Source organism: Bombus affinis, chromosome 6 (assembly GCF_024516045.1).
Source record: "Bombus affinis isolate iyBomAffi1 chromosome 6, iyBomAffi1.2, whole genome shotgun sequence".
Lineage (NCBI taxonomy): Eukaryota > Metazoa > Arthropoda > Insecta > Hymenoptera > Apidae > Bombus > Bombus affinis.
The window spans coordinates 9,267,304-9,282,991 of NC_066349.1; the positions used below are offsets into that span (position 1 = coordinate 9,267,304).

General features: G+C 38.3%; 2 long non-coding RNA genes and 1 other non-coding gene across 6 annotated transcripts in view; 1 reads left to right on the plus strand and 2 right to left on the minus strand.

Annotated features, from left to right (window-relative positions):
* Positions 1-15,688, plus strand: part of LOC126917905 (uncharacterized) — a 124,968-nt gene that overhangs the window by 64,313 nt on the left and 44,967 nt on the right. The window lies entirely within an intron of this gene.
* LOC126917910 (uncharacterized) overlaps positions 4,770-15,688 on the minus strand; it is a 49,298-nt gene continuing 38,379 nt past the window's right edge. Inside the window, exon 3 of the long non-coding RNA XR_007711128.1 lies at positions 4,770-8,636. This is a non-coding gene — a long non-coding RNA (uncharacterized LOC126917910). The remainder of the gene's footprint in view (positions 8,637-15,688) is intronic.
* Positions 11,292-11,364, minus strand: Trnav-cac (transfer RNA valine (anticodon CAC)). The gene has a single exon. It is a non-coding gene; the product is annotated as a tRNA-Val (tRNA).

Consider the following 15,688-nt stretch of genomic DNA (forward strand, 5'->3'; position numbering starts at 1 on the left):
CTGTGAGAATTTTGAAATATCAAAGCGTATGATTTTGCTAATACATTAATATTCTTATTAATTTCGTTGATAGTTACAATATTTCCTTACAAATAATTCACATCGTTCTTACATAGCAATATTAATGTACAACGATACTAACAATATTGTATATATGATAAGGGATAGACAGATAAAGGATTCTATATTCTAATTCTATAAGAATTTTAAAATATCAAAACGTATGATTTTGTGAATATTCTCATTACTTTCGTTGATCGTTACAATATTTCCTTACAAATTCACATCGTGTTTATTCGCAAGAATTGTTTGCTATTATTATTATTGTCACTGAATGTATATTTACCGCTATCATCGGATAGTTCTTAATGGTTAATGGTATTGACCGTAGAAGTTTCGTCATACGAGAATACGAGATCGTTTTGAAAATGGAAACTCGTGAGATTCGATGATCCAGCAATTTCTCTGGTCCGGTGACGCCTTTATCGAAGATTCACTTACGCTTTCGTATTTATCATTTTAATGGATGGAAGGCTACGTTACGGGGATACAGAAGTGGTTTCGAGGGGATGCAACATGCTGCATGGCAATCGCGCGAACACGTGCCAAGGTTAACCTATCGTTGTTTAAGGTCAGGGGAGAGTCTCCTTTTCAAGGATGCTAGAAAGAAACTCGTGAAACCGTGTAGACGAAACGTTCCGAACAGATAATAGAACATTCCCGTCGACAAGCAAAAAATTCACCCCTTTTCTCCGCTCTCTACTCCTTCGTCGCGTGCTGTCGAAGATGTTTGATGCAAATGTTCGATAACAAAGCGACGAAGCGCGTCGTTTCGTATAAAATTCTACGACAAACGATCGGAAATATTGCGCAAGCTTACGTTCCATTGGCTCGAGAATAAAAATAAAAACGCTGACGAAATCGTGATGTTAAATTGAAAGAAAAAGGAACATCGCGAGATATTCGATCGAGAAGTTTGATAAATTAAAAACTTTCTAAATGACAAAGAGCTTTTTCGTAACGACTAAATGAGATTTTTTTCGTAACGACTAAATGAGATTTTTTTTTTCGTAACGAAGGAATTTAGCATGGGATTGATGTCGATCGGGAAAAAAGTATAACGACGCTGTTATTTTAGATGTCCTACGCACAGTTCCAGATATGAGTGTGTTTTTTATAACAATGTACGTAGGCGTCGTGGCGTAGGGGAACATTAATTTAGCTATTGATAACCTCTCACGACCTTGGCCTTGCTCGATACAACAAACTGCTCGCATTCGATCGAGATGATTCACACGTGCTCCTCGAGCCTTCTGATATTTTTAGAGGTCGCCATGCTGATCGACTCATTTTTTGATCGAGCTCTTCGATCCTCTTCATAATACATAAAACGAAAGAATTTGGGCGTGTCCAAGTAGAAAATTATTTATTTCTTATTTACTAGCTTCCATGAATTAATACAGTATACAAATAAACAAACAAATAAACAAATAAATAAATGAGTAAATAATGAAGATATTAAAAATGGTAATTTTTCTACAGAACGTAAGAGGTATAATGGAAAGATAAATATTTATTTCAATGATATTTAAATAATTATTACATCCTCTAATATATCCTCTAATATATTGATTAACTGTGCATATCATTATCTCAATTCATTAATATTTTTTCATCATAAAACAGAGTTAGGCAAAAGTTGTAAACCATTTCCACGAACGAATCAAGATAATTTTGGTATAAAGAAGAATCAAACTTTGCTCTTTGTGAAATCAACTTGACAAACGATAACGCCCACAGGATCGAAGAAATCGTGCTGTTCCGGGAACACTGACAAAGAGACTTCCCTGTAGAAGCTTCTTTAATTAAAGAAGCGTATAGCAACCTACACTATATAACAAGTGTAGGGTAGACCGTGGTCGAAAGTAATAATTTGACTTTAATACGAGTTCGCAAAGGGTATTGAATTTATGATCTCTTTATACTTTATCGTAATTCATACCATTTCTTCTTCCATTTAAGTCCTATAATTTCGTGGATAGAATTAATGTATGGTAAATCTACTTGTGGCGCTATATGTGTTGTTGTATAGGTTTTCCGAAAAGTTTTTATGAGGAAATAATAGACGCACAACCTTTTTTTGTTTTATAAATATTATTTTGTCGAATTACGTACGGTCCATTTTGTTTTGTTGAGATAAGCACTTTTGCTGAGATAATATGAAATTTTGTGTCTCGAGATTTTACAAATATTCTGTTATTTTAATACTTTTTTTTTTGTAATAAAACAATATATAAATCGCGATTATTTTTTATTCGCGCGTTTTAAATGGGCTACGAAAAATAGAAGCCCAAAGAAATGGCAAGTCTGTTTGTATTTCTTAAAGGAAGGGTAACAAGAAGGGCGAAAAAAGTATAAATTCCCATTCTCGAAGCGTTTAAAGCGAACCATCGTCGAAGCATTTTGAAATAACACGTACTGAAGATGGAAATACAGGAAAGCGCCACGTATGTGATTCATCTAGATGTTGATCCTCCAGAAATAGTGGCGAACGAGTACCATAAACGTTATGCAGCCATATAGCGAAGTACCATTGAACGCTCGCGTAAAACCGCATCTTTTCTTCGTCATCTTCTTCCTCTTCTTCGCGTGTGCTACCCTTTCCCGAACCGCATTCGTTGCTTTGGCATTGAAAGTCGATGAGTGCAAGGAACTTTGCTCTACGACCAATTCTCAACAGCTGGCGTGCCTCCATCTTCGTCACGGAATCTCGATGAGTGCGTTTCAAGATCGTCGAGCTTGAAGATTAACGCACTCGATGACAGTCCTCGTGAATACGAACGATTTTCGTAACGACAGTTTTATTGGCAAATACGTATGTATATAATATACATGTAGTATGCAACAATGATATATAATAATAGCGAAGAATGTTATCGACAATTGGACTGTGGATTTTTATAGAAATTCGTATTTTTTATAAACCTAATTAAACAAATGGAATGTGAGTAGAAACTTATTCCACTGGATACTATAACGAATACTATATCTTCGATACACCGTATATCTTTGCACGCTACGAGTTCTTCCACTTTTGCAATTTCAAAAAGCTCACTTCCTGTAAAATTATCGATAGACTGTGTATCCTTGTACAATTCCAATATCTTTGTGAAGAGAATTAAAGAAATTAAACCGACGTGATAATTTGTTTCGCCTGTTAAAAAATTATAGCAAATATTCCTTTCTGGATATTCGATATACTTTAATATATTATACAATATATCTGGGCTTTTAAATTTACCATAAACGCGTATACGAAATAAATACCTTAAAAGGAACCCATAAGACGATTAGCAAACAGCGCTCGATCTAAGTTGAACGAGGCACACAGATCGGACGTAAACGTTGAAAAGCGCGAGGGCGTGCAGAGTAGCCGAAGAAGATGGAAGACGCTTGAAGAGGAATCGAGAGCAAGGATTCCATATGGATTGGCACGGAGCAATGAGTGCATCGGGTTAACGGCCGGCCGTGCATCCAGACTGCAGACGTCCAATAAAAATATCTTACGTCGGCCTCACTCTCCTAAACACCGTCTACCCTCATTCATCGCCAAATTATTTTTATTGTTGGATAACCGTTGGGAGCGTTGCTCGTTAGCCAGCGACGCATTCTTCGCGAATTGACGGACGGTCACTTACCGAAAAGCATCTTCGCCTTAAGCTCCTATTAACCCTTTCGACCCTATGAACGACAAAATCCATTCTCTTCGACTATGTACGTTGTAGTGTGCGTTGCAGGAGTTTACGAACCACTGCAGTAGTAGTTCATGAATTCTAGAGTGCGTTTAATGAGCTCCGCGCTCCTTTCATTCCGTTATTTTCTTCTTCTAGTTGAATCTTTCCTCGAGTTCTTCTCGATTGAGAAATTGAACGAGCTATCTTGTAATTCGATGAGTTTGGATCTGCGATATCTGCTGGTACTTTGACATATTTCGTTGGTACGTGTACGAACGTACGTAGACAAAGTTCGATAGTCGAAGTTGAGTTTTATTCTTACACTTCTTGAGCAAAAGTAGCTTTTATATGTTAAATATGTTTGCAACTATATCCTAATCTTCGAAATTAGAAAACTTGACAATTCAATGGTAAAAGTTGGTTCTCGTACTTAGCCGCGTAGAAGCGTAAGAATCGATGGGGTTGAAAAGTGACAAAGATGATCAATCGACGATGAACAATTAATGATTTAATTTTTATGAAGGCCGAAAGCTTTCTACTGCTTTAAACACACCCTGTTAATTTATTCACCGTTTCATAATCAAATTTGATTACAAAAGATTAATAATAATAATAGTAATAAGATCGTGATAGTGTATTTTAAACGTATACTTTAAAGTTAATTTTAAACGCACGTTGTTTTTCTCTTTATTTCTTTTCTCATTATTTCGATCATATATCTTTCACGCGATAAAACCAAAGAAAACATCCATCATCGTGGACGTTAAGTAAATATTTAAGCACTTGTGCCATTGAATTGTTACACCCCTTACACAACACAGACGTAGCAAGTGAGAATTACGAGTTAATTGCAATCGCTGGAAGAGTTATAGGTCGTTTTCCATTCGAAAAATTCCGTCTCGGGGTGCCGTCAGATTCGAAGAGGCACGTGAAATTTTAATTTACCGCCGACAGCTCGCGTCCACGTGCTGTTCGTGAAACCGCAAATTACTGCGCCGGAATAAATCCGACACGCGTTTTCTTCTTCCAACGGCCGGTTTCCCAACAGCCCCCGGAGGCCGAGATACGCGCACAAGGCGGCTGACAATTTCTCCCGGTGATTTCGAATTCTCGAGCCAAGTAATTTCGTGTCCCGCTGTCACATCACGCCTTCGCGCGAGATTTACGAACACAGGTTGACGCTTAACTCTCTAACCTCAGGTACACGAGCTATACTAAAACACGTCTTAACTTTTTAACATTCGGAATATTTTCTTCTCCGTCTTTTTTCGTTCTGTGGAACTTTTTAAACAAATCGAAATTCTTCTACTGGAGAACTTTTCGTTTTCTATAGACAAACGTAGAATACAAGTGTGAAGTCTTTTGACTTTTAAAGAGGTAAAATCATCTACCTTTGCAAACGCTACGTTCGGTACACAACCAATTACTATTTTGTCACGCGTTATATTTCTTTATCCTTCGTAATTGCATTGCTTGAATGTGTAATGGCAGCAGGTCTTCATGATCGCACAGTATAATTTGTAGCCGTCATTGGCGTAATAATGGTTTAATAGTGGTTAATGGTAGCTAATAACGGTATTGATAGATTTGTGAATGGTTGCGAGCGGCGAGCAAAATGAAATGAAATTTGGGTATTTTGGTTTTGACGATGGTCTATAGATTATACAGAGTGTTACAAAAGAGGGTTACAAGGATTCTTGGCGGACACCTTTTATTTAGCTATTTTAAGATTCGAATACTGTTATTACGATCGTTTGTAGCATAGTCATGTTGGAGGTGGGGGTAAATATGGGGGCACAGCGGATTCCAGCTGCCGCAAATCAGCACTCTATCTATTCCGACTATCATTTTGATACATTGTGAGCCGTTTGTCATAAACTTTCATTATTTATCTTGTTTTTCTTTAACCCCCATAACTTTTTTCACACTGCCTTTTACGATTTGTTAAACAAATTCAAAAAAGTTCCAAAAAGTGGAAGAACGTTAAAGAAGAAAAATGAAAAAAGAAAAATAATAAAAATATGATCTCGTTATTGAAATAATTCGAAACTATATTATAGTTTGCACCATTTGGTACAAAAGACAAGTAAGAAAAGTCGCCTCGGAAAAAGAACGAGAAGATTGGACTACGACATAATAAAAATATCAGTTCGTTATTGAAACGATCGAAATTATATTCGTTCTACAAACGCACCCTGTACATTTGCCAGCCACTTGCGTGCAAACCAGTAATTGAACGATATATTTATATTCTATTTTCACGTAAATGGCTTTCTTGAACCCGATGCGTCCAAGAATCTTATCCGAACCACCAAGAGTTCTGCCGGCTCGTTGTTTAAAACGTTATTAGCATAATATCGAAATGAACGGTCGATGCATCCGAATAAAGGACGCAGCCCCACCAGATCAGGTAAAATCACCCACGCGACCCTGATCAACGAAAGTAGGGACGTGCGAGTTAAACCTGCCGTTTCACGAGCCATCTGAGCGGAAAAAAGGCCAGGAAATATATGGTACCCCTTCGATACAAAAAGGGCTAGTTTTCTTGTTTTTCGAGGTTACTCGAGAAGGCCTCGATATCGGGTTTACGTAGTTCACGTTGTACTTTTCTATTTCAAGACGACCATACTTTTTTAGGACAGCAATTTTTAAATTTTAGTCACTTTGTCAATCAAACTTACACCAAAACTCCTTTCATTTGTTTTTTGAGTTAAATACGAATCTACGTTAAGAACTATTCTTTTGTTGTCTGTCGTTGCTGCATGTTTCAACGAGTACCTAAAACTCTGCATCTATCGAAGTAACAACTTTTATCGTCTATTGTTGAAGCGTATTCCAAGGCATTTCCAACGAACACCGACTTGTACCAACGTTTCGTCTACGCTGAAGCAACGTAATCGGAGGAATATTTTTTTGCTTTGTCTCTATTTTAAAACGTCTGTTTCTAGCGACGACTACACGCCGAACAAACATTTGTTCCGTCGCGATGTGTTCTTACGCACCTCTTACTTCTCTTTATTTCACCGCTCCGAGCTAAAGCATGCTACAAGTAGCAATTTCTGTTACTGGCGATAAAAACGCGAAGACGACGTACACGGAAGAATATGCGTACATCGACCACAAACACCGACAGAAAGTTGCTGGTTGTTGCTTGAGCGAGAACGCAGCTTAACTCTTACAACGACATAGGAGTTGGCAAAGAGTGCCGCGCTTTTGCGGTCCGATTGTTTTCCCACTCGGTTGATCCTGCAGGAGACGCAGGTATAGCTCGCGCGTCCCTGAATCGAGTCAGCCCGGTCGCGTGGGTGATTTGGGGCAGTTGGTGGGGATAACTGTCGGTTGTTTGGCCAGGAGTGGTGGTAGAAACAGGGCGGGGACGGGAGACGGTGAACCGTGGCACGAACAGACGAACGTACGGGGTACCGATAGGGATGCACCGACCTTGGAGGGATTTTTGCGTCTACCGTCGTACGTTCACCCCGTCAGCAGCGGAGCGAACGTACTCGCGCGCGTTCAGAAACGCGACTCCCTCTTTCTCAGCCTCTTTGTCTCCCCCTTCGCTTCCCCGGCCCTTCCGCCCCTCTCCCTACTTCTGTACCAGGCCCTTTTTTTCTACAGTCTTCGTTCCAGGCTTACTCGAGGCTGAAACTCGCCGGGAATCGGCCGCCTCACCCTCGAAGCCCTCTCCAAGCGACGCTCCAGGGGCGGAATTTTTGCGCCGCCGTCTGCGACAGCACAGACAATAGACCGATGCTTGCTCCTCCGGTTGAAAGAGTTCCGTGAGATTCGTTTTGGAACAAGTTTCCGAAATCTTCTGCTGGTTCTTCTTTGCAGGTTCTTGCGCTTGGAGCGTATAGCTGTTTTTTTTAGAGATGATTTTGTATTGATAGGAGGCTGTATGAAGTTGTTCGGATAGGTTCCACATTGTTCTCTTTTGTGTAGGATACGCGAGTCGCTCGGAATCTGTATTGTTTAATTCGGTAAGTTGGAAAGTAGGAAGTGGACTTACCTTGAAATTTACTATTATTTGCAGTAAATAGACTTCTGAGAATATTCCCACTGATAGAGCGTATATTATTTGGTGGAAAATAAAGCTCACCTGTTCCATAAATTCTTCTGTACGAAATCGATAAATATCACCAGTTGAAGGTATTCTATATAATTCCATTGAAATTCCCACTCTAAATTTTATCTCCGTTAAATTTTGCGTTAAGTGTCTCGTAATTTCTATACAAGTCTCTAGATTCGTTAAAAATTTTATCGATCTAATCGATCGTGTCCCAATACAGTGCTAATGAAATTCCGAGATCTTTTATATCTTTCACATACTATTATACATGTATATTATACAAGTTTTTTATGGTGAATGTTCCTTTCATCAGCCACTGTATGTAAACCCAATTAAACCTCTCGCTAATTACACCGATTTCCTAATTCAAAAATAACTCTAATGTATTTCTAGCGTATCAAACCATTTTTATTCGATCAAAATTTCCCTGTCAACGTACCTTTGTAATTCCGTTAGAGTCAGAGGTGGCACGTGGTGACCACGAGCCAGCCCTGGCGAGTCGATGCATCCCACAGATTAGGCTGCACGTACGCAACATGCACGCGCGTGGCGTGTGCCTAATAGTGCGTGCATCGCTCTCTGCACGTAGTGGAGGTCGTGACCTTGGTGGTAGCCATGAAAGGATCGGTACTTGAGACCAGCCGATTTACGCGGTCACGAGACAAGAGATAGGGAAACTCGATAAACGCCGCTGCGTTTAATTAAGGATGCTTTCCACGTAGTCCCCGTATCAACCTCTGTCCCTCTTTCTCCTTCTGTGTCTCGTGAAACGCAACGATACATTCTGTTTCTCGTCAGTTACCGTCCTCTACGTAGGAAGTTTCCGTTGTTGCCTGAAACGACAATAATAATTCTGTACGCGAGCGCGTCTTCCGAAACCCGAGAGAGAAACGCGCAGGACTCGATGTCTTTCGCGTAAGATTTTGCCTTTCTATTTGCCAAATAATCTGATTCCGTAAATCTGTCTCCTTTTTCGTAGTTGGAGTTTTTGGAGTTGAGATATGATTGTCAGAAACTTTTAAAGTGTTTATACGGTTGGGAACGGTTGGGGACTCTAAAAAGTTTATAAATTACTTGGTATCAAGCAGGCGATGTTATATCGCACACTGAACTCCATGAAGTTCCATAAAGTTCCATAGAATTAAGGGATCGCTCAATCTTTCGTCGAAGTTCCTTTTTCTCCTTTTTACGCTTGACAAAAGCGAAGTCTGCGTTTATAATGATCTGTTGAAAATAGACAATTCTCGCATATTCAATCATAACGATCGAATTTAATACAATATTTCTCCAATGTTTCACCGATATATTGAAACCAATTTGGAAGATATATCCTATAGAAGATACGTTTACGTTATCAAAAAGGAACATTCATTGCGTTCATCGTACACCATTGTTGATCGAGACGGAGAACATTTATCTTGAAAATCCTGAGTGAAAGGGATGACCTAGTGACCTTGTTGAAGATCGTGCGCCACCGATTCTAGAGGTTGAACTTAATTAGTGCGAGAAGCTCGGCGACCATTGTCGTTCAATTAATTGCCCGTCGCGTCGGCCAGGTCAGATAAGCCCACGGGTATATACCCCCCAAGAGCTTCGAATCGCTTCATAATCGTCCGGCACGCGATAGGGAACGACGAACGGATCAAGGTTCTGTCGATTAAGAAAAACGAGATTGCTTCGAGAGCTGGCTATTTTCAGTTTGCGAATAACGTTCACGCAATGGGCTCGATCCATCGGATCGCTGTTCTTCTTTGTCGTTGAAATTTTCGTTAATCAAAGTTCTACTACATAGTAAAAATAAAAATTCGGAAAGAAACAGACCAGTTCAATATTATGTTATATTTTTCAGAATAGCGAATATCCTGTACGCCTAAGTAATCGTAGAACTCGAATGAAATATTTTTTAATCTCTTTTTAATATTCCTGTTAGCAAGGATTTTGGTACTGAATATTCTTCATTGTTGTACTTATTGTTATTATATAGTTTTTATGATCTCAGAACATGGAGTTTCTTTTGTAAGATGATAATAGATCAATAAATATAAAAATATTCTACTATTACGTATTTTTTAAAGACCAGTCATTTTGATTGGCTTTGATAGAGACAGCTACGTCTCAAATGCCGGTAGTTCTAGCGTTAATTTAAATTTATAGCGTACAGCCTTCATTTGTATCAACTTTTGATATTTCCACGTAATTCGTATTTTCTCTAAACTTAACCCAGATACGTCTATCATTCTGTCCAAAGGTAGGTAGGTAGGATGACTGGTAGGTAGCAACATATTTGCCAATTTTTGCAGTAGTATACAAAAACGCATTGCATAAAGAGAGTTTAACAAAATTAACCTATTTTCTCTGTATCGAATACACGTTATACGAAACTTGTTTGTTTGAAACGTGAAAGATTATAACAGGTAGTTCACAAACTTTTAAATATAAATTTATCACGTGTAAATATCGTTGCTGTGTATGATGACAATCATAATGATTCGTATTACTGTTTCCTGCGTCAGTCTTGCAGTTGCTAAAATCCAGTCACGAAACAAAGGGTTGGAGATTCACGTCTCGAGATATGTATTCGTCGATTGAAATTGAGGCTGTGGTCCATACATAAGAAAGCAACGACATTTAACTGGCAATTAATAGAACGAAGAGAGCGAGAAGGATAAAGATTAAAAAAAGAAAGGACAGAGGAAAAAAGAGCAAACTGGCCGTGTGAGAACGAGATGGCACGACCTCGAAGGGCGCGGTCGAGTTCAGGCTAGACTGAAGCTGCCCTTGTGCCTAACCGACCTTGAGACAGCCCGTTTTGCCATAGTCTGACTCCACCGGCCCCATACCACGAACGCATCCTCCGCTCGTAACACAAAGAACTGTCCTCATCGCTGGGAATCACCTCCATGCCCTACGTGGAATTTTGCAAATGGAATCTCGCCGTTTTGGGAACATCGTCCACAAGAATCTTTCAAACAGGTGTTCAGCGTCCACCGGATTCTCCTTCTTCTTTTTTCTCTCTTCTCAATGTTTCGCTCGATGATACTCGTTCAGACAAACGACGCGATGTTAGGGCGTGTGTCGGTCGATTTTTTAACTTTTACATATTTCGAAGTTTCGTTCATTCAACGGTTGTTACATCGGAGTCGAATATATTGGCCAGAAGTTGGAGAAACTCGAAGGTATCGTACGTACAGTGGATTCGTTAGTTTCTTAGAATTGACATATTTTCAAGTTATATCCGTCTGAGAATTCTTAGATTGCAATTGAAGACAACGATCGGAGATTGAAAGAAGCTCGATGCCTGATCGTTCATTTTTTTAGTTATTAACGTTCTCGTAAAATAAATTTAAGATTCGATGGTGTAGCTAAATAATCTAGGACACATATGTCGAACTTTCACTTTGAAAATCTTTGTCCTCTTGGTGGTTGCACAATCGTCGACTGTCTTGACTTTTCGATTGTTAATGAATGAAAAAAAAAGGGTGCAATTATGTTTCCGCCCGGGATCGAACCGGGGACCTTGTGCGTGTGAAACACATGTGATAACCACTACACCACGGAAACGTTGATAGCAACCCCCTTCTGTTTGATTAACAACCCCAATTCTTACCTCGATATGTTAAAGATAATTAAAAAATTATATTTGTCGCAGCTTAAGGGATAAAAGAGACAGGGAGAATTTTGATACAAACGTTGCTCGTTTAACAGTGTGAAATATTCCTTCTCAAATGTTTTTTAATACACAGTTTAAAATACTTTACGTAAAATACAGTATATCGTACTGCTATGAAGCAAAAAAGAAGAGGACATAGATGCAGATAATTTGATTTTAATCTTGAATCGTTTCAATAATTTCTATGCAATATTATTATATTTATAAGCACTTTTTTATATTTATAAAAATATTTTTTATTTATAAGCACATTTTTCGTTATAAATAAAAATAATACTAATAAAAGAAGAGGACGTAGATGCAAACAATTTGATTTTATTCTTGAATCGTTCGAATAATTTCTATGCAATATTATTATATTTACAAGCACTTTTTCATTTTTCGCTATAAATAAAAATAATACTAATAAAAGAAGAGGACGTAGATGCAAACAATTTGATTTCATTCTTGAATCGTTCGAATAATTTCTATGCAATATTATTATATTTACAAGCACTCTTTCATTTTTCGTTACAAATTATTTAATTATATCGTTAATTATATCCTATGCGTCGTATCGAAATATCCTCTTTACGAGAGTCAGTTAGTATGGAACATTTTTTTGGTAGTATTCTGTGAAGAAGACAGACGAACAACTGGTAAAACACAAAATCAGCCGTACCGTGTAAACAAGGTCAGCTAGGGCAAACGTGTATATAAACATTTTTTTTATTGTTTCTGCGTACTGACCTCCAAATTTCTTATACAACACGTGGAATTTTTCCGATGTCAAATATTCCACTCGTTCTCAGTCGTCCTTCGATTATTTTCAATATTTATAACTTTCATCAATCTTGATATTTCACGTCCGATAATTTTGTGCAAATGCATAAACGTACTAAAATATTCGAAATTTTCTTGCACTCGCTGATCCCCGCAAATATTTTTAGTACCGTTTTAACGTTTAATTCTTTAATTAATATGGCTTTACAGTCGTATTAATAGTAGTAACGTTACGTCAATGATTATAATAACGAATGTCAAACGGTCAATAATACAGATTTGCAAACAATGAAATAGAAGAGCACGATCATAAACTTCGAATATTGTACAATCGTAGAAATTGATGGTATTATAGAAATTGTAGGATCTTGGCGAACGAAGAAACAACGGCGGAACTAATATCGAGCGAATCTTTGAAATCCTTTTTCATAATCTCAAGAAACAGGCTAAAGAACGAGAATTCGATAAAATTAGAAATTGATCGAAGAGCATGAAACGTTGTGATTATACCTGCGCATATCGATCGTAAAACTTTCTGCGATGGTTTCGCGAGAGGGAGGGACCTGGTAGATCCTGCGGACGCAGTTTCACGGAAAACGCAAGAATTCGTATACATAAATAGAACTGACCTGCGCTACCAGGTCCAACGCGTGCTCCTTTGTCCGTACCGAGCTCATTTCTGAGAACTCTTGGTCGCTGTTTCTCTTTGGAATATTGATCGATCGTCCTCCTCGACGTTTAGAATGTACGCGAAAATCGCATTCTCGTGGCATTATAATATACGTCACAGATCCTTTTACGTTTCAACCACGTGAAACCGATTTCCCCTCGAACGCTCTTTGCATTTTCCGAACGTTGCGCCTGAAACTACGCGATTTCAGGTAATGGATCGACCTCTTCTCGCGTCCTTTCTTTCTCACCTTTCCACGCTTTTGTTCCATTCAACAAGGAACCCACTTTACAGTGGAATTTCTCTCACTGATTGAATAAAAGCTACAGCAGCTCGCGAAAGTATTTTCCCACTTACCGCGTCTCCGAGTGTTCCGTATGGCGCGCAAAAGGTTTCTACAGGCGTTTCAACACTTTTGTAAGCTACTGTACGCGTCGCGTCGTCTTTGTCGAGCGAAACGCGAAAATGTGGAGGCGATTGTCGACCCGTGAATATGCCAGTACGAATCATGCTAGTAGCTTGAATTGTTGATACAGGGTGGATTTAGGGAAATTTTATTTTGGAACGAAGATGCAAAGTAACGATTTGAAACAGCTAAATTGTTTTACTGACTTTCTTATAGAAATAGAACAACGTTGGTTCGTGTTTAAATACTCTCGACAGCTTTATTGCAGGAACGTGTTTTAAATGATTTCTTTTTTATTTTAGTTCAGTTCTCTTAAACGAAACAACAAATCCGATCTTTCGAGAATTTTGCTACACAGACAGAAGTTCGTAGGTACGAATTGCGGAAATTTTCTGATATTATACATTAAGATCGATTTTTTCGATGAACGATTAAATTGTTATATGGAACAACAGGTAATTTTGATTTCTAAATAACGCGTCTTCCACACATTTGCCTTATTATATACATTTCTATTATTAATACGATTGACATAATAGCATCAGAGATTATTTGAGAAATTATTTCGGGAGGTTTGCTTCGGCTATTTGTTTTCAATCATGTGCACGTTTCGCAACGAGCTCTGCAAACAGTCTTTCCTAGAATCGATAAAGGAATTACGTGTATTAGCGTATTAAATGCAAAAAATAATTTTCACACTTGAGGATCATTCAAAATGATACCCTTATCTTCACATTAATTCATTTTAATTCGTAACGGTACTTGTCCGACGATGAGGATTCCATTCGTGTACGATAATGAACAAAGCTACGATAGGAAAGAAATATATGCAATAATAAACGAATCTACGGCAAAATTTCATGAAAATAATATATGCAAATATTTCGTTGCATATATAACGAGGAGAAACATTCGTTTCAATTGACTGTTTGAAATCCGCGCTGAAAATATGTAATTGAAATAACCGTAATACATTTGTGGAATCAAGTCGATGCCACGAATAATATTCCAATTAATACACCAATACAATAACAGAATCTTAATTTCGATTAATTTTACATACATATCTCATTTCTACGATAAAACTGGTCAAACCCAAGTTATCTCTCGTTTTATTAGAAAGATGTGTTGTTTCTAAATAATCCCATTATTTTGTTTCAAATACAGTCTACCCACGATTGATCACTGAACGATCTCCGAGTTATAATTCTTCTGTAGAATACCCTAAACTCGCTACAACGAGAAACGACCAAGTAGAATAAGACGAGCTGGTTTCAGACTGGTACGGATAATGTCAGCCTTGCAAAACGATGTCGATTTTAGCATAATCGAGAGAGATCTGCGTGAAACGAAAAGCTGCGCGAGTAAGGTTGACGATCTTGCAATAATAGAAAGCTACGATTCCGTTGGTTGGTTAAATGCGCTGCTTGTGCACCGTGTCTCAACATGGTCGCTCGGCGAAACTTTTACTTTTACTACGGAGAAAGTGCACCGCTGCTGCAACTCTCGCGATTCCGCCTAGAACGCGTAATTCGCTCTTGTCTCGAGATCGCAAAACGAAAATGTATTTTCTTTCGTTCCTTTCATCCTCGCGATGCCGAGGCTGTTTCGATCGACAAAAAATCCACGCGCGTGATTCCTTAATCACCAGTATCTTTTTTGTTTTTTTGGATGAGTAATATCGACATACTCGCAAGATAAATGTAAAGTTTAATTTTGTTTGTCCGCATTTCGAAGAAACCGGTGTCGATTTGATCGATGATGGATTTAAGACTATAGATGGAAAATATTTGGCACGATTCGTTGAAGTTTTCTAAAAGGACAACGTCCACCCGTTCGTACGGTACAGGCCGAAGCGTGCAACTTCGTTTCGTAGAAAGTATAAATATATTTGTAATAAATTTACAAGTTTCACCGGCGTGCAAAATTTGTACAACTCTAAAGAACTCTTACGCTCTTACTCCACTGTAAGGACACATGCATCTATCGAGTTTCAAAGAAAGACATTAAATTGAAAAAGTTGTACCTTCGTAAATGGAGACTGCAGTCGAGTAATCATAATTGGGAAAAGTCGCTAAACAGTATAATTAGCTTGAAATCCTCATCAGATACATCCACTTATGCTCGCCTTCAACTTTCTAGCCACGGGCGATTCTATGTCTTGTTTGTATCTTCTTCTATAATTTGTTCTATATCTTGTTTTATCGTAAGAAATGCGATACAAAAACCGCATCCTGACGATAGCATGGTCGGTTGAAATTAACGGAGTAATTAATTAAGTAAACCGCAATTTCGCTTTCGTCCACATTTAATGATTAATATTTCCGTAATTAATGTAAAATTCACCTGTCACAGAGAACAGTACGCTAGATCGACG